The sequence below is a fragment of the Cebus imitator genome, unplaced genomic scaffold (assembly GCF_001604975.1).
Source record: "Cebus imitator isolate Cc_AM_T3 unplaced genomic scaffold, Cebus_imitator-1.0 Scaffold404, whole genome shotgun sequence".
Taxonomy (NCBI): domain Eukaryota; kingdom Metazoa; phylum Chordata; class Mammalia; order Primates; family Cebidae; genus Cebus; species Cebus imitator.
This window is the reverse complement of record NW_016107719.1, coordinates 505,354-530,528: the sequence shown is the minus strand read 5'-3', so window position 1 is coordinate 530,528 and position 25,175 is coordinate 505,354. Positions and strand designations below refer to the sequence as shown.

Genomic DNA, 25,175 nt, shown 5'->3' with positions numbered 1-25,175 from the left:
TTTGAGACAGAGTCTCACTCTGTTGCCCAGGCTGGAGTGCAGTGGTGCGATCTCGGATTCAAGCAATTCTCTGCCTCAGCTTCCTGAGTAGCCGGGATTACAGGCACCCACCACCACGCCCAGCTAATTTTTGTATTTTTAGTAGAGATGGGGTTTCACCATCCTGGCCAGGTTGGTCTTGAACTCCTGGCCTCGTGATCCACCTGCCTCGGCCTCCCAAAGTGCTGGGATTACAGGTGTGAGCCACTGCACCCAGCCTAAGTTTAAAAATTTTGTTTTGTGGAGACACAAAATTTTTTTTGTGTGGAGACAGGGTCTTGCCATGTTGCCCAGGCTAGTCTCAAACTCCTGGGCTCAAGTGATCCTCCTGCCTTGGCCTCCCAAGGTGCTCAGATGACAGGCATGAGCTATTGTGCCCACTCAGGACCCCCCTTTTTTTCCTAAAGGGAGGAACCTGGGGCTCAGAGAGATGAGATGATTTGTCCAAGGTCACACAGTTTGGAGAGGCCAGGAAAGGGCTCAGATCCAAGTGGTCTCATGTGGCCCTGTCTCGGGCTAAGGGGGGCTGTTTGGGCCGGGAAAGGGCGTCCTGTGATCACATGGTGGTTGGTTCAGGTCCTGGACTCCAGGTTGAGGCCTTTGTCTTTCTCGTTTGTTATTCCGGCATCAGCACATCCTCCTTCTGGGTCACCGGGAGGAGCAGTGACAGTAATGGTAATAATGATAGCAGTGATGGATTATTTAGTGCTTGCTGTGTCCCGGGCAGGGGACCCATGTCTGACATGTTTTCTTATTTCACGCTTACAATGACCCCATGAGTCATGGGGTGGGTACCTTCACTGTCCCCATTTTATATTTTAAGAAGCCGAGGTGGCCGGGTGTGGTGGCTCATGCCTGTAATCCCAGCACTTTGGGAGGCGGGTGGATCACCTGAGGTCAGGAGTTCAAAACCAGCCTGGCCAACATGGCGAAACCCCCCTCTTTACTAAAAATACAAAAATCAGCCGGGCGTGGTGGCATGCACTTATAATCCCAGCTACTCAGGAGGCTGAGGCATAAGAATTGCTTGAACGTGGGAGGTGGAGGTTGCAGGGAGCCGAGCGCACGCCATTGCACTCCAGCCTGGTCAAGAGGGAGACCCTATCACAAGAAAAAAGAGGCTGAGGTTCAGGGCGGTGGGGGGCGTTGCCCTGCTTCCGCAGTTGGTAAGTAGGGGACCCAGGATTCAGCCCAGGGCCTGACGCCCGGCCCCTCCTTCTTGATCACCACTCCGTGTGGTCTATTACACATGCGAGGTGCCTGGCACACAGTAGGTTCTCAACACAGGTTAGTGTCCTGACTCCCTCCCTGAAAAAGCAGGTAGCTGGAACTCCTGTGTCTCTGGGGCTCAGCTAAGGATCTGGGGGGATGGCCCTCCACACAACAAAACCTACATGGTAGGTATTGCTTTTATTTTCATTTTACAGATGGGGAAGTTGAGGCTCAGAGAGGTGAAGTGACTTGCTAAGGATCCCATAGCTGGTGAAGTGTTGGGTTTGAACTTTGAACGTAGGTGGGTGTGGCAGGCTCCTGAGCACGGGCATCCACTCCCCACCCCACCTGTCCTTGAGCACAGACCTCCCAGCCCCAGCATCGGCTGCTGTGCTCTCAGACCAGCATCTTTTTTTTTTTTTTTTTTTTAAGACGAAGTCTCACCCTGTTGCCCAGGCTGGAGTGCAATGGTGCGATCTCAGCTCAGTGCAACCTCCACCTGCTGCGTTCAAATGATTCTCTTGCCTCAGTCTTGAGAGTAGCTGAGATTACAGGCATCTGTCACCATGGCCTGTTAATTTTTTGTATCTTTAGTAGAGACAGAGTTTCATCATGTTGGCCAGGCTGGTCTTGAACTTCTGACCTCATGATCTGCCCGCCTTGGCCTCCCAAAGTGCTGGGATTACAGGCGTCAACCACTGCGCCCGGTCCTCAGGCCAGCATCTTAACAGCTGCATGCAGGGGATGCCCGAGTCTCCATCCTCTGCTGTCACCTGCCCCTGGCTGTAGGACATGGCATGTGGCCACCTGCTGACTGGACCCTTCTTTGGGGTATTCCTCTGATCCCTAAAACTCAGCTGGTCCCACCCGGGCTCTAGCTCTATCCTCCTGCACTGCCCATCTGCCCGTTCTCTGAGGCTTCCTGTTCCAGGGCGGGCACTGCCCTCACTCAGCCCCCACCCAGACCCTGGGCGGCACCCATCAACTCCCGCCTTGGTCTCTCTCTTCAGCTGCCCGACTCTTCACCAAGTCTGACTCAGATCTGCTCTCATGTCCCACCCTGCTGTCCTTGCTTGCGTCAGGTCACCCTCCAGGCCCGTATCATTGCAGCATCCCCAGAGGCTGCTGCCGCCATTCTGGCCCTTCCGATGCATTCCGAACCTTTCCATTGCTGTCATCTCCCCAGCGTGTCACTGGGTCCCCACTGCCCTTGGGCCGAGATCCAGGACCTTGGGACCTGTAAGGAGTTGGCCCAGCCTTGGGGCTCCCTCTCCTTCTCCCGTTCCGTGAACCAATTCTCCTGACCTTGTTCCAGTTCCCCAAAAGTGCCACCTTCTGGGTACTGCATACGTGGTTCCCTTGCCAGGATCACCCTCAGCAAAGCCTCCGGGACCCCAGGACAGACGAGGTCCCTCAGGTGTCCCTGCACTGGGGACGTTCTTCTCTTCCCCCAAGAGCCCTTTGAGGGGAGTTGTGTTGCCCATTTTGCAGATGGGGAAGTTGAGACTCAGAAGGCTAAAGCTGGAAGCCAAACCCAAGGCTCTCTCATTCTGGGGCGTGTGGTCTCCTTGGCATGTGCAGGTGTGTGTACACGTGTGCACACACGGCGGGCACCGCAGACGGCTGGCCTCTTTCGGGCTGGGATGATGACCCTTGTTGGGGAGAGGAGGTCCTGGATGGTCTCTGGGTGCCTGACCTGCCTTTTCTGCCTTTTCCCGTGGTGGGGGTGCAGGTATGCTTCGTGAATTTGGGGACGAGTGTCGGCCCCTCACTAGACCCCGGGGCCGCAGCCTCCGAGGCCTTCTCGCTTTTCTCCCTTTGCTTCAAAACAAACACCCGTGAGCCCAAACCGCCCATCCAATCAAGGCACAGATGGAGTCGGAATTAATTAGTCCTGTTGCCAAGGCAACCGGGACCCAGACCAGGATCCAGTCTTCTCTCGGACCACCCCCACCCTCCAGCCTCATGGCCCCGCCCCTTAGCAGCCCGGCCCCGCCCTCTGCCCTGCAGGCGCCGCCACAGGGGACGGCCTTGGGGACTCCTCTTAAATCGGGAAGGGGGTGGTGGGGATGTCTAGGAGCTGGGTTTCACTCTGGACCTGGTGGGATCTTGGGCAAGTCCCTTCAGTGCTGAGAGCCCAGTCTTATTCCGCAGAATGAATGGATGGACAGGTGGACCTGCCAGGGGGTGGGGGTGGAGCGTCATGGAGTGACTCTCATGGGGCACTTGAGACTGGTGAGAGAGGAAAGAATGAAAGTGGCCTCAGCTTGGGATATTGTGGAGACTACGCTGGGGATGCGCGGCCGCCCCAAGGCAGGTGTGCAGTGGTGTGCCTGCTAGAGGCTGGGCAGCCTCCCTGGTTGGCAGCAGTGATGGGGCCGCCTCCCCAGACCCCCAGATCCTGGACCCCAGTACCCAGGGCTGTATTCTCCATCCGCATTCATGGCCCTGTGCAGGGCTCCACTTAGCTCTGTTTCTTCCTCTGTGGACCCAGGTAAATGCTTCCCTTCTCCCGCTTCTTTGGCTTCGTCTGAACAGTGGGCATGTCTGCACCCCCCTGCAGCTTCATCTCGGGCCGTGTGAAGCCCCCAGTGTTGGCCAGTGGTGACTGCTGAGTCGCTTCATGTTTGAGCCAGTGCTGGATGCAGGCCAGAAATCCCTGTGAAAGGGACTCTGGGGAAGAAGACAGAGGGGACAGAAGCCCTACCCTCTTTTTGGGGAATTTGAAGCACATGCACTGATGGCCACATCACCAGACACACCTATTATGTCCGCTTTAAGAAGAGCTCACTGGGCCGGGCGCGGTAGCTCACACCTGTAATCTCAGCACTTTGGGAGGCTGAGGTGGGTGGATCACGAGGTCAAGAGATGAAGACCATCTTGGCCAACATGGTGAAACCCCGTCTCTACTAAAAATACAAAAAATTAGCTGGGCGTGGTGGTGCACACCTGTAGTCCCAGCCACTTGGGAAGCTGAGGCAGGGGAATCACTTGAACTTGGGAGGCAGAGGTTGCAGGAAGCCGAGATCCTATCACTGCACTCTTCTGGCAACAGAGCAAGATTCCCTTTAAAAAAAAAAAAAGAAGAGAGCTCACTGTGTCAGAGCTCAGCCTATTGAGATGGGGAAATCAAGGCAGGGAGGGGAAGCTGGTGAGGCAGGGCTGAGCTCCCTAATATGGCTTTGGATGCTGTTTTGTTGATTCTGCTGGATGGCGCAGGGCTGTACAAGCTAGGTCTTCAAAGGCCAGGGCTTGAGTCTCCCTCTGTGTGACCTCAGGGAGCTCACTCCTCCTGCCCCACCCTCAGCTTCCTCTTCTGTGAGCCGGAGACTCTGGGGAGGATGTAGCTGGTACATACTGGGATGGGCTGGGGCTATGGCTTTTTCTGCTTGGTGCCAGCACAAGGGGGCAGCTGTGGGCAAGTGAGGAATGGTCTCTGGCCTGGGCCATTCTTCAAGGTGGACTCAAGTGGAGGACATGGAGTGGACCTGAAGGGGACAGGCCACCTCTAAACCCCATCTCCTATCTTTCAGAGTCCCCAATGCTGGCTTGGCACACAACAGCGCCACCCTGGCTTGGCATGCCCAGGGTTGGCTGGGACGAGGCCCAGGGTACACTCTGGCTCCTGCTCAGCCTCCCGCCTGGTCCTGGGACCCACCAAAGCCCTGGAGGCTGAGCACCATCTCTCCTGCCACCTGCATAATTGCCTTTTATTTGCTCCTCCAGCTGCCAGGGAGACTTCCCTCATACTGTCGTGGTGGCACAGGGGCTCAGGAGAGAAGATGGGCCGGGACTGGTGGCTGCACTCTCGCCTTGGCTCCACAGCCCCTTCCTTGGGAACCGTGGGCAAGTTGCTGCCCCCTCGTGAGCCTCAGTTTCCTCATTTGTCACCTGGGCTTCGTGATGCCTCTAATGAGATCACTAGTTGGAAAGGCTTTTGAGAGGCAAAAACTAGGGGTGGCAAACTCAGCTGGGGCCAGATCACTGCACGGTGCACGTCTGGTCTGCGTAGGGCAATAGGGTGTGGTGGGGTCTGTGGCAAACTCCAGCGGTCAGTTTGGATGGCATCAAAACTCAAATGTGTGTCAGCGCTGAGCCTGCCAACAAAACTGAACCACAGGCTGCCTTTGGAGCTGCCAGCTTGCCCCCAGAAGGCAGACTCTACAAATGGATTAACGGGTGGTGGGGGGGCCTGGTGGGTATTTAACTCTTCTTTACATAATAACAAGGGCCAACATTTATTGAGGGTTTGCTCTGTGCCAGAGACAACTAAGCACTTCACTCGGATTATCTCCTCTGATCCTCCCAGGAGCCCCAAAGCAGGCAGGGTGCAATTACTGTTCCTACTTTGTAGGTGAGGCAATTAAACCACAGAGAGGTTAAGTCAGGAGCCCAAGGTCACACCGCTGCAGAGGAGGGAGCAGGGCTCACTCCTGGGCCTCCTGATCCCTTATCTGGGGCTTTTTCCTTCAGCCTCCCAGGGGCAGGTGAGGCAAGGGCAGACCCCGCAGGCAGGGAAAGACTGAGAAGGCAGCTTTTCCCTCGTTGCCAAGGAGGCTGGGGGCGGGGAGAGGAGAAACAGAATTAAACAAACGAAGGGTGTTGTGGAGCTGAGGACGAATAACTAATTTTTTATGGGCTTGTTAACATTTGTGAAGTTAAGTAAGCAGGAATTTATGCCCCTCGTTTGCATGCATTAAAGGGAGGACTGCTGGGGCCAGCCTGGTTACTGGGAAACCTCACGTGCCTCTTGGGGCGGTGGTCCCCTGGCTGTGCAGGAAGGGTTTGTTTGGGCTGTTCCTAGTGATTTCTGCAGGTCCAGCTGGGGCCATGTTTCCTGAGGGCTCACTGTGTGCTTGGCACTGACCTTCCCTGGCTGCGGCCTCCTCTCTCGCTGCTGGGAGTGGAGCAGCTGGCCTGAATCCCATCACAGTGGCTTAGCCTTTAGTTCAGCGGCTGAACGTTCTAGAAACTGTTCCAAGCCTCCCCTGGGACCTGAGAATGTGCGGGAGGCCCCATGACCACCAGCTTTGCTCCCAGCTCTCCCAGAAGAGCTGGGAGACCCGAGGCATGTTGCTTTGGCTCTCTGGGCCTCAGTTTCCTCATCTTTAAAATGGGGACAATGATAATATTATGTACACTGCCTCACTTTGTGTCTCCCTCTTAGACACTGCCCACCTGAGATGACACGGGCTTGTGGGGAAGCCGTATTCCCTTTGCTAGTTGACTCGGCTTTTTGGAGACCCTTTGTCTCCGATAGGCCTGAGCGCCAGGTGACCCATCCTCTGGAAGGCCACACAGCGCCCCCCAGCCTAGGCCTTCACGGCCCCCTGCACATTCTGCTTGCAATTCCTGGTCTCCTGCACGACTATCTTCCTTGGAGCTTCGAGCTTCCTCTGGGCAGTGCCACGTCTGTTGAGGTCATTGCAAGTCCCCCGCACCTGCCCCAGGACTTGGCACAGAGTCAGTACTTGAGGAGCAGACATGAAATGAATGAGTGAATGAAATACTTAACCTCTGTTTGTTTTTGCTACTTAGGAATTACGAGTCCCTTCCAGGTGTGTAGTGATTTATGGGTTTAAAAGCACTTTTGCCGGGCGCGGTGCCTCACGCCTGTAATCCCAGCACTGGGAGGCCGAGGAGGGTGGATCACAAGGTTAGGAGTTTGAGACCAGCCTGGCCAACATGGGGAAACCCTGTGTCTACTAAAAATACGAAAAATTAGCCGGGCATGGTGGCACCTGCCTGTATTCCCAGCTACTTGGGAGGCTGAGGCAGGAGAATCACTTGGACCCGGGAGGCGGAGGTTGCAGTGAGTGGAGATTGCAACATTGTACTCCAGCCTGGGTGACAGAGTGAGACTCCGTCTCAGAGAAAAAAAAAAAAGCACTTTCAGGCTAATGCCCTCGTTTGAGCTCCACCTTTAGATCCCCCTACAAGAAGGCAAGGCAGGGCCGGTGTTCCGCACGGACTCTCATGCTTTTGTTTGTTCAAGGAAACTTCAATTCCTGGTCTGGGTCAGATGCTGGGACCCTGGAGAGGAGTGAGGCCGTGTCCTTCCCTCCAGGGGCTCAGGGGCTGCTCTCAGCAGGCGTGCACACCCAGGGTGGGTGGGGAGCCCAGGGGCCTGGGGAGTCCTTGCATTTCTGCGGGCCTCAGGTTCCCATCTGTCTAATGGGTGACAGCGAAGAGGTTTAAGCCTCTTCCAATTCTGACAGGCTATCATTCTTGGGAGTCAGGGTTTGTCACCAGGCATCTGCTAGGAGGCCCTAAGATGCCAGGATGCCTTTGCCCCAGCCCTGCCAAGTAGCCCTGGCTCTCCAGGTGGCTGAGGCGCCCCTCAGGCACAGGCGTGTGCCTCCAGGGGGCGAGGGAGGGAGGCAGCTGCCCCTGCTGTTACCCCCAGGCCCGTGTCAGTGGGGGTGGCTCTCCATTCACAGTGGGAGTCTGCCTGTGGACTGAAGATGCCATCCGACTGGACCTGGGTGGGGTGGGGTAGGGGTCAACACGAGGGGGTGGGTCAGCATCTCTGAGTTGAGTGGAGGGTGGTTGAGGCCCCTGACCTGGGAGGATAATGATCCCACCTTCCCTTACATTCTTCCCCCTTGCACCCCCTTACCGCCCCGCCCCCCCTTCCCAGGGACCAGCTTCGTGGCCTGGGACATGGAGGGCTTGGCCTTCAGAGGCAGGGAGGGGGTAGTTACAGGCCTTGCCTGCAGCAGCCTGGCTTTGGGCCATTGTTTCCCCTCTCTGTGCCTCAGTTTCCTCCTCTGTGCCTTGGGGATGATGCTGGTTTAAGGGTTCAGTGAGTGCCAAGGAAGCATGTGGTCAAGCTCTGCAAGCCCTTCCTTCTTTCATTCACCAGGAGGAGCAAGGTGGCCATGAGGGGCAGTGGGGGCTGGAGCAAGTGAGTGAGGTGGGAGGGGAAGAAGTGAGGTCTGGGAGGGTTTTGAATACTATTCCAATCCCGTGGGCGTCAGCAGCCGGCGAGGGCAGAGGCCGGTGGTCCAGTTGTGCAACACTAGGGGCTCGGTGGAGGTGGGAGAGGTGGACTGTTGGTCCCTGTGGGCTGATGAACTTGCTTGCCCTGACTCCAGGCACTCATGGGTGGCACAGGAGGGAGTGTTTCCTCAGCAGGCAATTCTCACGGGGCCAGTCTGGGCTGAGCATGAAAAGAGTCCCTGCCCTCAGGAAGCCTACCACAAAGGCAGACTTGCAAGCCAGTCCTTACAGGGTGGCTGAAGCCTGGAGGGCTTCCTGTAGGAGGCAGCTTTGAGTCCTGGTCCAAGAAGCAGCACTCACTGGGTGGGGATGGAACAGGAGGGTACCCCAGACCTGGGAATCTCAAGGGGAAAGGCCAAGAAGTGTGAAAAGCTTTTCCAAGTTTAGAGAGGGGTCACGTGCTGATGCCTGGGAGTGGGGAGGGAGGATCCAGGAGTCTGGGGATGAGGTGAGAGGCCCCTGAGCACTCTCTGGGCCAAGAGAAGGCTGGACACTATGTCTTCCAGCAGTAGGGGGCATATGTGTGTTTGGGAGTGGGCCCTGTGGATGCTGTGTTTCAGGAGGGAGCTGGTGGGGGGAGCTGAGGAATTGGGGATGGAGTTTCTTAGAGGTGCTGTTCTGGGTCAGGCAGGCTGGAGGTGGGGAGGTGGGGAGGGCAGGAGTGGCGGTCAGGCCTGAGCAAGGGAGGAGCCTGGGAGGCCGGGCACCAGCTGGGGAGGTGTACCCGTGTGCACATGTGTGGCTGCGTGTGTGAAGCGGGGAGCAGTTTGTCCTGATGGTGTTCGTGGGCAGATTGCAGGGACAGGGCCAAGCCAGACTGTGGAGCAAAGGAGCTGGGGAGGCACCGGAGGCTTCTGAGCAGGGCGGCGACGTGACTGTGTGCAGGAAGCTTCCCCAGGCTGAGGCCCGGCAGGTGGGAGTCGACGCGCTGGGGAGCTTTACTGGAGGGGAAAGGGACCCGAGAGGAGCGGGGTGGTGGAGCCCAGGGCGGCTCCGTGGGAGAGGTAGCATTGGATCAGAATGTAAAGGCTGGGAGGTTTGCTTTCTAGAAGTGGAAGGAGAGGCAGAGCAGGTGGCTGGAACGGCCTCTACAAAGGCTCACAGGAGAGAGAGGCTGGCTGGAGGCCAGCATTTCAGGGGCCTTGGAGGGATGAAGGGCAGGTTGGAGTCCATAAAGAATGTGGTGTAGAGAGGCTCTCTCTCCGAGTGCCAGGCACGGTCCCCCCAGGACTGTGTGCTAGCTCTGCCCCCACAGCTGCTTGGCTCGGCCGAGGCATTTGACCCTGGCACCTTCATTTTGTTGTCTGTCAAATGGGGACCCCCTGTTAGACCGTGCCTGACAGAGTGGCTGTGAGCATTCGGTGAAATAATTCACGCACAGGGTGGCCTGGAAGAGATTTGGCTGTGTCCTTCCCATCTCATTTAACACAGCAACCCTGCAGGGCAGCCTTGTGTCCCCAGGGACCAATGAAGACATTGGATCAGAGAGGCTGTGCGGGCTGCCGAGGCCACACAGCTGGGAGGGGAGCCGAGCAAGGGTCTGAGTCCGGGTTATGAGGACCCCAGACTTGGTGTTCTTTCTTGGGTACCCGAAGCCTCTCAGGATGCCTGTAAAATGCCCAGCCTGGCAAGCTTGCTCCCCTCCTTGTGCTTAGGAAGCTCCTGGACCCAGTGTCAGAAGTGGGTGGGAGACGATGCTGATCTCTGGCTTCAGGTCAGCTGCTTGCTTGTGGAGCCTCAGTTTCCTCATCTGGAAGTGAGAGCCCCATGTGCCCAGATAAGAAGACTGCACGGGGCTCCCACAAGGTCAGCGGTGTCAGCTCCTGGTCTAGATGAGGCTCCCGGCAGGGGCTCTGTCCATGTTCCCTCTCTTTCCCTGTCCCTCTGCACCCGCCCGACCAGACTGTCCTGAGGGCAGGGCCAGCATGGGAGCCACGTTGGACCGCTCCCTGATGGTCACAGCAGCCAGGAGCTGGGAGGCCTGGCTGTCATCCGTCACACTAACGGGCACACTCAGCATGGGCGGAGTGAGCCAGTGGAGACGGAGGCCAGCTGTGAATTACATGCCTGGGGCCCTGTGTGGTTCTTTTGCTCTTTCAGTTTCCACTCCCTGGGTGCCTTCTCTGTGCCAGGCTTCTCACTGGCACTGGGGGCACAGAGGGACACACCATGCTGTCCTGGCCCTCTGGAGGGGACACAGTGGCCCTTCAGTGGGATGCCACTTGGAGCTGGTGAGCATGGAGGTGCTGTGGAATGGAGTGGTGAAGCCAGACCAGGGATTCAAAGAAGGCTTCCTGGAGGAGGTGACGCCTGAGCTGAAGCTGGTAGAAGTTCATGGTGTTGGTGGTCACCTACCAAGAAGGAGCTTAGTCTCTGTCCCTGGGGCTGCAGGGAGCCCCAGAAAGATTTTGAGCAGGAGAGGGCATCAGAGCTGCCTTCTGGCTGGGAAAAAAGCAGATCCCTGTGAGTGACAGGCAAGTGATGATGGGGGCCCGTCCTGGGGTGGACTTGGAGGCTGGTCTGATCTTCATCTTCTAGTGGGAGAGGAAGGAGTTGACAGGAAAGCTGGGATCTGTGGCCTGAGCAACTGGGCAGGTGGTGGTGACCGTGACCGAGTGTGGTCTGAGCAGCCAGGGGCATGTGTGAAGCCACCCTGGAGGAGAGGGCAGACGAGGCACCACAGGCCAAGGCCAGAGCCTGGAGGAGTGGTGGCAATTGGAGGGTCAGGGCAGGAGGGGCGGGGGCGTGGCTGGGAGTCCGTGGGGGTCGATTCTTGTCCTATTTGGCTTCAGTTTCCTCACTTGCTGCAGGACAAGGGCCCTGGGTGCTGCTAAGGGATCTACCAGCTCTGACCTCCTTCAGAGTGCCCCAGAGGGTCTGAAAGTGGATGGCACAAGGTGTGCCAGCCAGGGGATTGTGGCACCCAAGCAACTCTGCTCCTGGGGCGTGGAAATGCGTGTGCTAACAGGGTTGGCTTCTGTAGCATTTGCTGAGCATCCTCTGCATGCTGGCCTCATGTTGGGGGCTGGGGACGTGGTGGGGACACAGCCCTGGTCCCCGCCTTGGGGTGTGCAATATGGAAACACCTAGAAAGCTGGGAGCATTAGCTCACTTTAGGCAGACCCAATCTGAAAATTCAGGCTTTTGATGAGGAGTTGGAGGCTGATATTTATTTTATAAACTACTTCACAGGAAGCTTCCCTGAAATAGCGACGTCTCTGGCGCGTTTGCGGTGGGCTCCCGTTTGCCCCTCTGCGAGTTCCTGCCTTGTCCTTGTCTTTCCCACGGTGTGCCTGAAATCCTCGGCCAGGTGCTGGTCAGATGTGGAATGTCTGGTTAGCTGGTTACAGCCCCTTCTGGGGGTCTCCAGCCCTCTCGGGTGGCAGCGGGTCCTCGGAGGTGCCGAGCCTCCCACTTCATTACCAGCTTTGGGTGTCTGGGGGGTCAGCCATGTCTGTGACCCTTCTTCTGGCTTCCTGTTGGCTCGCAGTGATTGTGCTGACAGCAGGCGGGGAACCTGCACCCTGCTTGTCCCCTGAGCGCTGAACAGGTGGCTCCCTGCCCCTCCCACCCTGCGCCTCCTTTGGCAATATCCTGCAAGACAGAGACTAGTTTGGCAGGTCTTTGCAGCCCGAGGTGCCAAGCCCAGGGCCTGATGTGTGGCGGATATTGTGGGAGTGATAACGGGAACCCTGGGTTGTCTTGTCCACCCCTCACCCGCCAGTGGGTGGGGAAGCTAAGGCCCAGCTAGAGAAGGGCTTTGCTCAAGTCCCGGCTGCCACAGAGCCCGCCACGGGGCAGCTCTCTCCCCAGAGGGCCCCTGACAGCAGAGGAGGCTGGGAAGGAGACCTGGGCAGAGCCAGCGGGGGCAACGCCGTGGGGTGTCTCAGGCTCTGCGGCTTCTTAGCCGTGTGCCTTTGCGAAGTGGCCTCACGGCGCCGGGCCTGACCCCTCGTGTCTCAGATGGGTGGAATAACGCGCCCGTCTCACAGGGCCGCGGAGGGCGTTCATGAAGTAACTGATGTAGATGCCTGCTTGGGTCTGGCGTGAGGTTGGCACTCGACTGGTACTCCTCGACGACTTCTAGGACGTTTCTTCTGGTTGCTGGAACCAGGCACAGGCAGAGCCGGGTCTGAATCCCAGCCTCACCACGTACCGACTGTGACATGCTGAGGCCGCTTTGTCTTTCTGAGCCTCAGTTTTCTCATCTGAGAAACGAATCCAACGATCTTTTTGAAAATATTTTAATATTTTAATTTTTTTGAGACAGAGTCTCGCTCTGTCACCCAGGCTGGAGTGCAATGGTGCAATCTCTGCTCACTGCAACCTCCACCTCCTTCCTGGATTTAAGCGATTCTCCTGCCTCAGCCTCCCAAAGTGCTGGGATTACAGGCGTGAGCCACCGTGCCTAGCTTGACGATCTTTATCTTGATGTCCTGTGTTTTCGGCAGCCAACCCAGTGCTCAGTCCCAGGCGAGGAGTGAAGAGTTCTTCATTTACAGCGTATGAGGCACTGTTGACAGTCACCACGGCCGGTGGGATGCAGTTGCTGTCTGCGCTTGATGAAGATTCCTTTAGGCTGCGGTATTGCTCTGCCTACCGTGTGCCGGGGGAGGGGGCCGCATGGGAGGATGCGCTGTGCTGGCCACTGCAGCCCCCGACGGTCCAGGGGGGCCGGACAGTCACCAAGGAGTCACCCTGGGAGAGATGAGCTGCCCAGGAGGAGGGCAGGAGGGAGCCTGGAACAGGTGGCCCGGCCAGGTCCTTGAGTGGCCTCGACCTTCAGGAGAACGTCTGGCTTTAGCTTGGGAACCGTGGGAGCTGCTGAAAGGGCATTAAGAAAGGGGCCTCGGTGGGTCCACAAAAGCACCCGAGCCGAGCAGAGGAAGGGGAGGACCTTGGGGCACCTGGAGAACCTGGGAGGTGGGTGCTGCCATCCAGACAAGCTCAGATGGAGGGGCGGCAGTGGACACACAGGTGTGTGGCCTGGAGAGGTGTCGGGGTGGTTTGGAAATGAGAGACGAGGGAGAAGGTGGAGTCAGGCGTAATTCAGGTGACGAGACCGAGGCACAGAGAGGTTCAGTGAGGGGCCCACAGTCACACAGCCAGTGGGGTCAGGAGCAAAGCCTCCATCCCAGCATCTGTAGGAGGTGGCAGCTGGGCCTGTGGACATCCTGCGGCCTGGCGTGCACGTTGCGTGGAGGTGGCAGGCGGGTCAGAGCCAGCAGGAGTGACACCGGCGGTGGCATCATCGTGCTTCATTTGCGGTGCTCCTTAGCGCCAGGCATAATGGAGATTGATTGGGGCGTCTGCCGGCGAATGGGATACCCATTCTGTGTTGCCTGAAGCTCCATTAGGCAGAGATCGGGCCTATAATGGAAGAGCTTGGGAAGAAGGTGCTGGAAGGAGATAGGGCCAGAGGGTGGCCGAGTGCCTGGGCCTCCTGGTGGCACATGTGATGGGAGGCCCTGGGGACCCCGAGTGAGAGAGGCCTGGGTGCAGAGCCAGCCAGCCTTGCCTGGGGAGATGACTTGACCTCACCGGCCTCAGCTTTCCGTCTGTGAAATGGAGGTTGAGCTCAGGATAGGACCATACAGAACTTAGCAAAGGCCTGGAGCATAGTCTGCGCCCAGGACCTGCTGGGTGCTATTATTTTTATTTTTAATCACTTTATTTTATTTTTAGAGACAGAGTCTTGCTCTGTTGCCAGGCTGGAGTACAATGGTGTGGCCTCGGCTCACTGCAACCTCCGCTTCCTGGGTTCAAGCGATTCTCCTGCCCCAGCCTCCCTAGTAGCTGGGACTACAGGCGCATGCCACCACACCCAGCTAATTTTTTATAGTTTTTTTTTTTTAAGTAGAGAAGAGGTTTCACCGTGTTGACCAGGATGGTCTTGATCTCCTGACCTTGTGGTGCTGGGGTTACAGGTGTGAGCCACTGTGCCCGGCCTGGGTGCTGTTATTATTACTGCTGTGTGGCAGCTGGAATCCAGTAACTGGTGGGGGGTGTTGGTTGGCCTCTCTGATTTGGGATGTGTCAAGGTCTGCCAAGCCAGAGCCCAGCTAGCCCAGAGATGCTGCCCTCAAGATGATGAGTCAGTGCCGGGACCTGAGGTCCGCTGACTGCAATGTCCAGGCCCAGGCCCAGGTGTGGGTGGAAGCTACTGATGGGGGAGCATAGGGACAACTCCAGAGAGGATCAGCTTCCGTTCTGGGGGGGCGGATTATGTGAGTCCAAGAAGGACATGCAGAGAAAGGACAAAGGATGAGACGGGCCACCTTGATGAGGCTGCGTGGTGGTCGGAGACCATCCTTTGCCTGATTTTACCAGGTGAACATGCAGGAGGTTTAGAGAGGGTAAGGGCCTGGCTCAGGGTCACACAGCAGCTGTCGCTGGGAGCAGGCCTGCCAGCTCTGGGGCCTGGGTGCTGTCCCCCTCTGTGAAAGAGGGAGGTGATCGTTTATCAGGGTAGTTTAATAATGAATGAAGTTGAAGCGTCTTTAATGCAGGCCTGAAGTAATAAGGGACCCTGTATTAATTCAGAAACTAATGAATATGCAGGTGTGTCTGACTGATTAATGGGGCTCCCGAAGGCCTTAGAAAGGGGTACGTGAGCTGCTGCTGATGGAAATATGAATATTACATACATCTGGGAAGTCGGATAAACCGGAGAGCCAGATGGGCATCAACCAACCAGAGGGCTCTAGCAGCCGAGACTGGAATATGCATATTTGTGGGGACAAATGTAAACGGGCGTGGGGAGCACGTTCACTCCTTGCAATGTGATCGCGGGGACATCACTTAACCTCTGTGAGCCTTACTTCCCTCACCTGCAGAACAGTGTGAAAATAATACCTGGTCTCTAGGATCCTGAGGATGAAATGGGAGAGAATCCCTTAACAAGGGCGGGCTCGTGGGGAGCCTCTGACGGACACTGGTACAGCCTCTTTAGAGAAGAGGGCGGAGAAGTGGTTGAGGAGGGCCAAGGAGAGTGTAACTAGCAGTTAACGGCCGGGCGCGGTGGCTCACGCCTGTCATCCCAGCACTTTGGGAGGCTGGGGCGGTGGATCACGAGGTCAGGAGTTCCAGACCATCCCGGCCAACATGGTGAAACCCCGTCTCTAGTAAAAATACAAAAGTTAGCCGGATGTGGTGGCGGACGCCTGTAATCCCAGCTACTCGGGAGGCTAAGGCAGGAGAATCGCTTGAACCCGGGAGGTGGAGGTTGCAGTGAGCTGAGATTGCGCCATTGCATTCCAGCCTGGCCACAGAGCAGTTAAATTCCCTGAAGATGGGCGGTGCTTCTGTTGCACTGACAGCAAGGAGGAAGAACACAGATAAACGGCACTTTTCAGTTTATAAAGGGGAGTTGCTCAGCGGGTGTCCTTTTTCCTCCTTCTTGCAGCAGCTGCGTGGGGCAGAGGAGATGGGTCTTGGGGAAACTGAGTCTCCGAGAGGGCTGGTCCCTGTCCGTGTCACTGGGCCAAGTGAGGGCCAGAGTTGGTCCTGGGCCCAGGTCTGCCCGCACTGCCTGAGAAGGGCCTTTCCAATATTTGCCAGGCCTGGGGCTAGGGGCCAGGGTCATCGCTCAGAGCCTCAGTTTCTCTCCCTGTCATGTGAGGGTGTGTCTGCCACTGAGGGTTGCTTTGAGGCTCTAATGAGGAAGTGGGACACTGTCCCCTCACCTATGCTTGGCCTTTGGGGAGTCCCAGACACCGTCTCTTTGATGGTCAGCCTGCTGCATCAGCTGGACTTACATTTGGGGAATCGTGGCTGAGGGGCTACTTTAGCTGTGGGCTCTCAGCACGTCTCTTGTCTCTCAGCCTCAGTTTCCCCATCCTTTACGTAGGCACGACAGTGTGGCTGCCATGTGTGAAGTGTGCAGGGCCTGGCACACAGCGGGTACTGGATGGGTGTGCTCCTGTCCCCAGACCTGTGTGATGGCCTTGTACAAGGTGGCTCTCTTATGTTCCCAGGGTGATGATTTTCAGCTGTGGGCATACACAGAGAGCCTGCCTGTCCAGGCAGAAGGTAGACGTAAAACCAGTGTCCCTGTCATGCGAGCTGGGATGGGGATGGGGAGCCAGAGGGTAGAGAGGGAAAGAGACGCCCGTTCATCTCCCTGTCTTCCCCACCAGAGCCCCAGCTGGAAGCCCAGGCTTTGGCTGTGAGTCCTCCGCTCGCAGGAGGCGATGCTCACAGAATGGCTGTTTGAATGCAGAGGGAATGAACGAACGAATGGCTGGTTTCTAGGCCCCATCTCTGCCTCTTCTCAGTTCCAGGCAGTGAGCGGGGCATAGGCAGGCCCCCACTTGACTGTCTCCGGGATCCGGGGTGATCCTGTTGAACAACCTCCTCTCCTCCCCAGCGCCCTGGGCCAGCCTGGCCGGGGTCAGAGAACTGTGAGTTGCTGGGCGAAGCGCCTTAGGAGTCATGGTCATGGTGCAGCCTGCTGCTGACAAGCCAGGAAACCGAGGCCCAGAAGGGAGAGGGTGGTGGGAGGGGCAGGGCCGGGGTTAGAGCCTCTGTCTTGGCTGTGCCAGGTGGGTGGCCCTGCAGTGTCTAGCCTGGTTGTGTATTTATAGTCCCCTCCTGTTCTATATTAACACCCAGGCCTGCCCAGCCCTTTGCAGCCTCCGGATCTGAGGATGCTTTTGAACCCTCTGGGGGACTATAGAATCAGAACTCACCCCCATGGGGAGGAGCAAATGCGGCTTCTCACCCTTCCCTTCACAGCCCTGGGGCTCACACTGGGCCCTTTGCCTGCAGGATCTTTGCCAGCCCGCGCGAGGCTGGGGCCACCCTTTGGTGGGTTCAGCTTCTTCGTCTGGGGTTCGTTATCACGCCTTGCTTCCCTCTGGCTTGGCAGGGAGGCCGTGTGTACAGCATGAGATGAATGCATGGGCTCCATGGCCTTGGGCAAGCCAGGCCCCGCTCCAAGCCTCAGTCTCCTCCTCTGCAGAATGGGCATCATTCCCACGCGACTCTCCTGTGCCAGGCGCTGGGCACTCCATGCTTGTGAGCTGGGGGTCACTGTGTACACTCCTCACGTCTCTCTGGGCCTCATCACAAGCAGCCCTCAGAGCCTGGAGGGACCGGGGTGTCATCTCCATTTGACAGATGAGGCCAGTGAGGCCCTGCCACAGCGTGACGTACCAGAGCCATGCTGCCTGTTGGGGCAGAATTCGGACTCATCTAAGTCTGAATGGTCCAGCTTCCCAGGCCCCTCCCCAGGGCCCGTGGGCTCCTTGGGGCAGGGCAGACTCCTCACCCCACCAGCTTGGTTCCCGCCCCCGGTCGCCATGGGGAGAGCTCCACTAACTCTATGCTTTTCTTACAGAGCAGAGACGACTGGCTGCCCTGAGCGCAATTCAATTCAACAGACATTTACTGAGTGCCTACTATGCGCCAGGCCTTAGGCTGGGCACTGGGGGAGGGGCGCAGAGAGGAAGATAGGGTCCTGTCCTCAGATAGCTCCAGGCTGGGGGGCGTGGAGAGGACAGGCAAAGGCTGAACAGCTCAGCACCAGGAGAGAAGCCGCTTCGTGGGCTGGATGCAGCAGAGCCCCGGGTTCGAGTGCATCACGGACAGCTGCCATTCCTCGTCCGCACCTCAGTCTCCCCATGTGCAAAATGGGGGAGACGATCTCTAGGACCCATGCAGTATTCCAAGAGCGATACCTCGGGGTTGTGGGGACAGAGCAGAGGGGTCACCCTGAAGAAGGGAGGTCTCCAAAGGCTTCTCAGAGGAGGTGGCATAAGGTCCGGACCCAGGGGATGGGGACAGGTGAGCATGGCTCCTAGGGTTAGGACCAGCGTGAGTGAAGGTCTGGTGCACGTGGCTGTAGGCATGTCCCCAGTTCCATAGGGTTTCGAGGGGACATGTTGGGGTGGGAGTGAGCTTAGAGAGGGACAGAGGGGTTCTAGGGCCACAGGTCGGGGTGGGAGCCATTGCGGGCTGTTGAGGCATAGCCAGGAACAGCTGGTCCTGCTCGGTACCACCTCCTTCTCCCTCCCTCTCTGGGACACACTTCAGGATCACTTCCCGTAGAACCTTGCAGCCATGTGGCCTCTGTAGCACCTGCACTGTGCCAGGCACTGTGTACATTAGTCCTCACCGGGCCCCAATTCACAGAGGAGGATGCGGAGCTCTGACAGGAAGCTTCTTGCCCATGGCTACGATCTGAATCCCAAGGCCCCCATGCTTCTCCCATTACCTCCCACTGAGAGGGTTCCTGTTCTCTGCGAGCTCTCCCATCCTGGGGATCCCCCCCAACAAAGCCCTGGGGAGTGCCCACCGAGGGCAATACAGGTGGGTTTGGAGGGCGGAGGTAGGAAAATCCCAGATGTTGGCAGGACTGGCTTTCTCCAAGACCTGAGTTTCTGCCCCAGCAGCCACCCTCTGGGATAGCGTGAGGCGGGACTCCTTCCCACTTTACAGATGCGTAGACTGAGGCCCTGAGAGTCATGTGGCTAGTCCAAGGTCAAACTCAAGGGAGTGACAGCCTAGGCTAGAAGCTGGTCTCTTCATTGCCCAACTGAGGCTGGAGGGAGGCTCAAGTCCCTTGAGATCTGTGCAAAACCTGAGCCCCGCCCCCCCTGCCCCCGACCTCCCCAGGTAGCAGAGAAGCCCAGCCCTGGAGTCGCAGACCTGGTTCAAATCCTGGTTTTGTCTTTGCATGAACTGTGTGATCTGAGCAAGTCATGAATTACTCGGGCTTCGATTTCCTTATCTATAAGAGGGCGACGAGCTGGCCTCCTTCACTCAGCCATGAGCAAATATTTATTGAGCACCTACTGGGAGAAGCAGGGCCCTTCCTCGGGAACTCAGTCCAGAGGTAGCAGCAGCAGTTATGATTCCGGTTGTGATGGAGGAAGTGCAGGGAGCTGTGGGGACCCATAGGAGAGGCGCCAGCCAGGTGGGTCGGAGAGAGCAGGACGGGCAGCGGCTCCCGCAGGACCACGTGGGCCGCGTTCTGGATGCTGTTGGAATTTTCCCAGATCAGCCGCAGCCAACGAAGGCTTTCCAGCAGGGGAGTGCTATGCTCAGGTTGACGTTCTAGAAAGCTCATCCTCTGCTGGGTTTGGAGTGGGGAGGTAGGGTTGGAGGTAGAGAGGCAGCAGGAGCAGTGGGGCAGAGGGCCAGCACCAAGGCGGCAGTGGGGGCAGCCGGGCAGGTGTGGCTGCCTCTCACCGGGTCTGGGAACTGCAAGAGAAGTGGGGGAGGAGGGGGAAGGGGCCGTGGGAGATTAGCCCAATCGTGGAGGTGGACATGGATGAGTGAGTTTCAGGTGCCAGGGAAGGCCGCCCCCCCGGAAGGCTGCTGGGTATGGTGGTTTGGGTATGGTCAGCCCAGAGCTGACATTAGAAACCTTGGTGGGAGGGGGGCGCTGATGGGCTCTTGGGGTGGGGGAGGGGGAAGCAGGTTTGAGAAGGGCAGTGAGCAGGGACCAGGACATCAGGGGAGGCCACTGCTTGGCGTACAAGCAGAGGAGCCCGAGGGGACACAGCCTAGGAGGTCTCAGGAAAGCAGAGCTGCAGGTCCCCAGCCCGGGAAGGAGGTGGCGGGGCTTAGGTCTGCGGAGGGATTTCAGAAGGCGGCGTGTCAGGCTCTGTGCCCTGCACCGTTGCAGAGGAGGTGCCTGGGAGGGTCAGCTCCTGAATCTTTTCACCCGAAGGCAGAAGCTGAGTTTCTGTCCCTTGCCCTCCTAGGGAGGAGGAGGCTGCAGAGGGGGAAGTTTTCAGGGAAGGAGGACAAGGGAAAAACATTTGCATGCATGACAAGGCTGAAGTGAGAGAGAGAGAAAGGGGGAGAAAGAGAGGAAGAGAAATTACCATACACCAGGATCTTGTTATTCAAGCTAATTTTCAAAGGACCACAGCTGTCACACTGAGATAATTCGTTAATTATAACAGCCATTGTGCTTTGGCAGTGGGAGAGGAAACCGAGGCCGGGGAACAGGCTGAAGGTGGGGGTGGGAGCAGGCCGCTGGGGGGCCTGGACTTCAGAGAGGGGACAGGGAAAGAGGCGAGGAGAGGTGCATTACCCTCAGTACTGAAAGGAAGACTGCCAGGTCAGGCCCTGTCCCTCCTCACTGTCATTGTTGCGGTGCAGGCCTGTGCCACGTGCCATGCACCAGCCTCCCACAGCGACACCTGCAGGAGGCAGCTTCCTGGCGTAGTGACTGCCCAGACCCTGGCCTGTGGCCGTCCCCTCTGCAGCACGCTGAGCTGGTGCCCTTCTCGTCGCACTTTACAGAAGAGGAAACTGAGACCCAGGGAGGACTAGCTTGCCAGGACCGGGGGTGAGGTGGCATAGCCTGATTCGAGCTGAACGTGGACCCTGCACTTCGGCAGCACGCTAGGGAGGGCCGGTCTTGGTGGACTGGCCACGTGGAGTTGGCAGACACAGGAGCTGTCACATAAGATAGCCTCACGTTCGGCCTGTGGTTTCTGCCCAGCCGGTAGTCCTGGGGCGGCCCTCCCCCGGGAGTTTCCGGGGCTCCGTGGCGACCCCTCTGCGGACAGAGCCTCCTTGTTCTCTGATGCTGCAGCTGCAGGCCCCCCGTAGCCTCGCAGGCGGCTGTCAGTCTGGGCTGGGCTCTCCCACCTGCTCCGGAGAAAGTGGCTCTCAGGGCGGGGGGAGGGAATTTGGACTGTCCCAGATGGTGTCTATACTGACCCCTTGCCACTGTCTGGTTAGAGGTTGGGAGGTGACAGAAGGTGAATGGGATTTCTCAGCTTGGGGCTGGAGGGCCTGGAGGGCTCCAGGACCCTGGGTGCTGAGGCCTGGTAGAGACAGGGGGCTGGGGAAGGCAGGCCCAGGTGAGCAGAGTGAGGGACCCTAAGTCCGTGGGGAGAAGGGTGGGGCCCAGAAGTCATTCCAGAAACCCCAGGTCCCCTTGAGCTTCAGTGTGGCTTCAGGAACTCAGGTCCTGGCGTTCACAGCCTAGAGACAGCACCTAGGCTAGGCCAGCTGGTGGCGTTCTGTGGGGGTGGGAATAGTGTCTGGGAGAGGGTACCCCTCAAACCCCAGAAGGACCCCCAAACTTGGCCCAGACAGCGTTGTTGGCAGGGGAGCAGTGGGCCCCAAAGGGCAACAGGTGGGCCTAGGGTGGTCGTGTGGGGGCCCCCTTGGCTTGGGGAGGGGGACTTCTCCCCAGTTGAGCTGCTTGGAGCCAAGGGGAAGCTGTCAGAGTCACCAACCTGTAGAGTTGGTGACTCATGGAGGCCAAGACACAGGAGACTTTTAGGACCAAGCAAGTGACAGATACACCCTAGAACCCTCAACCCAGACTCCCCGAATGACAGATCCACACTGTTGGTGTCCTGGTGCTAAAATACAAGAGCCATGGGTCAGGAGGACAGGGGATGGGGTTCCAGGTCAGTCAGGGCCAAGTGCAGGAGGCAGGGACTGGGGCAACCCTGGGTCCCTGGCTGAGAGGCTCATAGGATTACCCCGACAGGCTGGGGCTCTGCTTGTCCCCACTCGGGGCTTCCCCCTTGTGGCTGGCCTCATAAACTCCAGGGTGCAGGGGTCAGCTGGCCACCCAAGCCAGAGAGGCAGGGAGGAGCCTGGACGCAGCCCCGCGGTGCCACTGCCGTCCCTCCAGGGATGCGGACCCGGGAAGCCAGATCTTCCCCGTTTCTCAGTGGATTCCAGAAATGGGGATTTTTGAAACAAAATCTGCCAAGTTTTCAATATTGGCAACTGATTTTAAAAATGTGAAAACCACCACCCAGCTGAGACAGGATCCCACTGCGTCTCTCGAACAGAGCCCGGGGGCGTGGAGGGTGGAAGCCACTGCGTAGCAGCTGTGAGACATCAGTTTCCTCATCTGCAAAGTGGGAATAGTGGCAGTGCTTTTAAGATGTTTAAAGTTGACTCAGGATTAAATGAGTTAACGTGGGAAGTGCGGAGGCCCAGCCGGTGCAAGCACTGAAGACTCTTCACCTTGTCGGAGGCTGCCCATCCCTCCCCGGGCCACCTCTCAGGGGGCTTCGCTCTCTGCCACTGGAGCCTCCACTTCCCCCTGGGGGCCCCCACATGCCCTGCCCCTGTCTTGGGACAGCCCTGAGGATGCTGGAGGGCAGGGAAGCATTTGCCCCTTGGGACCCTGGAGGAGGAGCAGGCGGAGGAGGCAGAGCTGGGAGAGCGGGCCTAGCCGGTGCCTGGTACATAGTAGGTGCTCCATAAATGTTTATTGAATGAATGAATGGAGGCCGTGCAGGCAGAGGCAGCCGTGCTGCGCAGGCACTGGTGAAAGAGCGGGTCCAGTGGAGACTGGTGAGTAGTGCCCAGGGGCTGCAGCTGAGGGGACCAGGAGGGGCCCGGGGTGGGGGAGGTGAAGGTCAGGTTGGGACAGGGCAGGGGTCAGATGGGGAGAGGCCAGGGGTCGGGAGTGGGAAGCAGGGTCAGGTGGGGAGAGGATAGGGGTCAGGTGTGGGAGGCAAGGACCAGTGGGGGATGGCTACAGGTCGGTGGGGAAGGTGGGGTCAAATGGGGTGAGGCCAGGGGTCAGTTGGGGAGGTGGGATCAGGTGTGGGAGGCAGAGTCCATGGGAGAGCTGGGATCCAGGGGAGGAGAGGTAAAGGTCAGGCTGGGGAGAGAGGGGGTGAGGGAAGAGTCTCCTGAGTGGCCTGGAGGATTCTGGGGAAGGCAGGAAGGATCCCTGAGGTGGTGCCAGGAGGTGGGTTTTTAATACAGGTCATCCTTGACTGTGGGACAATCCTGTCCCCAGGTGCCTGGTGGTGGGTGGGCTGTGGGGGTTCGGGGGTTGCCGGGGAGTGGGCCCTCCCTGTTCACAGGCCGTGAGGCTCAAGTCTCTCCTGTCAGGCCACGGGGTGGTTTGCCAAGGCCAAGAGCTTTGGTAAAACCCTCCACCCCCTGCCTCTCTCCTTCCACCAAGGCCTTGACAGAGTAGGTACTAAAGATGACTGTGGCACCTGTGAGCAGGGGAGGCACGGGGACCAGGTGAGCCATGGGGGGTGACATGGTGGGCAGGTGACAGGGCTTTGGGGTGGCCCCAGCAAACCAGAGACACATGTGTACTGTGGTTTTCCTCCAAACAGATGAGGAAACTGAGGCCCAGGGAGGTGAGGTGCCAACTTGCCCCAGGTCACGCTGCAGCCCAGCGGCCCAGCCCCAAGCCCCTTCTTTGGCTGAGGTTACCCCTGGAGAGGCGTGTCCAAAGCACCTCAGCCTTGCAAGAGCCCCTGACTCCTTGACTGTCAGCTGCTGGTGCTGTGTCATTCTCTATAAGTTCTTTTGAGTAAGAAGGCAACCTAGTGAAGGGGAGGCAAGTCTGTCTGCCCCAGGGCCAGGTACATAGTAGGTATGCAGGGAATACATGTGGAACATGTAAGAAATGTGGGTGGGGCCAGGTGCCGTGGCTCACACCTGTAATCCCAGCACTTTGGGAGGTGGAGGCAGGCGGATCACCTGAGGTTGGGAGGTTGAGACCAGCCTAACATGGTAAAACCCTGTCTCTACTAAAAATTCAAAAAATTAGCCAGGCATGGTGGCGCATGCCTGTAATCCCAGCTACTCGGGAAGCTGAGGCAGGAGAATTGCTTGAACCTGGGAGGAGGAGGTTGTGGTGACCCGAGATCACAGCCATTGCACTCCAGCCTGGGCAACAAGAGTGAGACTCTGTCTCAAAAAAAAAATTAGCCAGGCACAGTGGCGCACACCTGTAATTGCAGCTACTAGGGAGGCTGAGGCAGGAGAATCGCTTGCACCTGGGAGGAGGAGGTTGTGCTGAGCCAACATCACGGCCATTGCACTCCAGCCTGGGTGACAAGAGGAAACTCGTCTCAAAAAAAAAAAAAGAAAAGAATGAAATGTGGGTGGGTGTGCGGCTGCTTGGGCATCATGCCTCACCCAGGCAGGGCCCCAGCCTGGGACTGGTCCCTGTTTCTCTGTGACACAGACGCAGCCATGGCCTGCTCACCCAGTGCAGGATGACACAGAGCCTGGAGCAGGTGCCAAGTGAGGGGCAGGAGCCAGGTCCCCTGGGACCTGGAGCAGCTGGTGGCAGGGCTGAGGCTAACGAGACATGATTGAATGGGGTGGATGAACACCCAGCACCTTGGGCAGGGAGACCTAAGCAGATACTGCCCAGAGCTGCCTGAAGACCTTGTGAGGGCACCAGGGCTGCCTGGCCATGTGTGCCAAAGGGGCCTGGGGGATTGTTGACATCTAGGACAAGGTGAAGACACAGCGCTGGTACCTCCTGACTCCCACTGCATGAACAGAAGCAGGGAGCCCAGACGAGGGAGGTGGGGGCCTCTGGAGCTGATCCTGCTCCGAATGCATCGGCACTGACGCTTGGCTCCAGGCGACGAGTTGTGAGAGGGACCTTGACAGCAAGCATGACTTGGGCAGCTGGACCCAAGGGCAGGAGGGAGTTGACACCACAGCACAGGAAGAAGAGGTAGAGGACGCGGTGCTGTTCAGCCTGGATAAACGGAGCGATGATAGACCGGTAGATGTCGGAAGAGCCTTTATGGGGTACTGGCCTCGTCCCTAGTGGCTCCAGAGAGTGAGCTGGCACCATGAACAGAAGCACAAGGATCCAGACTTGGCTTTGTAATAGAAGAAGAAATTTCTAGCAATCAGAGCTGTTCAGGAAGGGAATCTGGGCTGGGCACGGTGGCTCGTGCCTGTGATCCCAGCACTTTGGTAGGTGTAGGTGAGTGGATCGCTTGAGGTCAGGAGTTCAAGACCAGCCTGGGCAACGTGGTGAAACCCCATCTCTACCAAAAGTGCAAAACATTAGCTGGGCACGGTGGCAGGCACCTGTGGTCCCAGCTACTCGGGAGGCTGAGACACGAGAATTGCTTGCGGCTAGGAGGCAGGGGTTGCGGTGAGCACCACTGCACTCCAGCCTGGGTGACAGGGCTAGCTAGACTGTCTCAAAA

The 25,175-nt window shown here is 58.0% G+C and overlaps 1 protein-coding gene and 1 long non-coding RNA gene across 12 annotated transcripts in view; both read left to right on the top strand.

Annotated features, from left to right (window-relative positions):
• The window catches only part of ELFN2 (extracellular leucine rich repeat and fibronectin type III domain containing 2), a 60,564-nt gene that overhangs the window by 21,839 nt on the left and 13,550 nt on the right, over nucleotides 1-25,175 (top strand). Inside the window, exons 1-5 of one of the 11 annotated variants that reach the window (XM_037731525.1) lie at nucleotides 4,392-4,402; nucleotides 7,692-7,696; nucleotides 15,826-15,833; nucleotides 21,312-21,316; nucleotides 21,451-22,539. The exons of 8 other annotated variants lie outside the window; for them this stretch is intronic. The gene's annotated coding sequence lies outside the window, so the exon portion shown is untranslated. Of the gene's footprint in view, nucleotides 1-4,391; nucleotides 4,403-7,691; nucleotides 7,697-15,825; nucleotides 15,834-18,438; nucleotides 22,540-23,161; nucleotides 23,227-25,175 lie in introns of those variants that run through there. 2 more of the 11 variants (XM_037731521.1, XM_017508934.2) reach the window with 2 other exon arrangements.
• Nucleotides 16,758-25,175, top strand: part of LOC119468267 — a 21,968-nt gene continuing 13,550 nt past the window's right edge. Inside the window, exon 1 of the long non-coding RNA XR_005196924.1 lies at nucleotides 16,758-16,768. This is a non-coding gene — a long non-coding RNA (uncharacterized LOC119468267). The remainder of the gene's footprint in view (nucleotides 16,769-25,175) is intronic.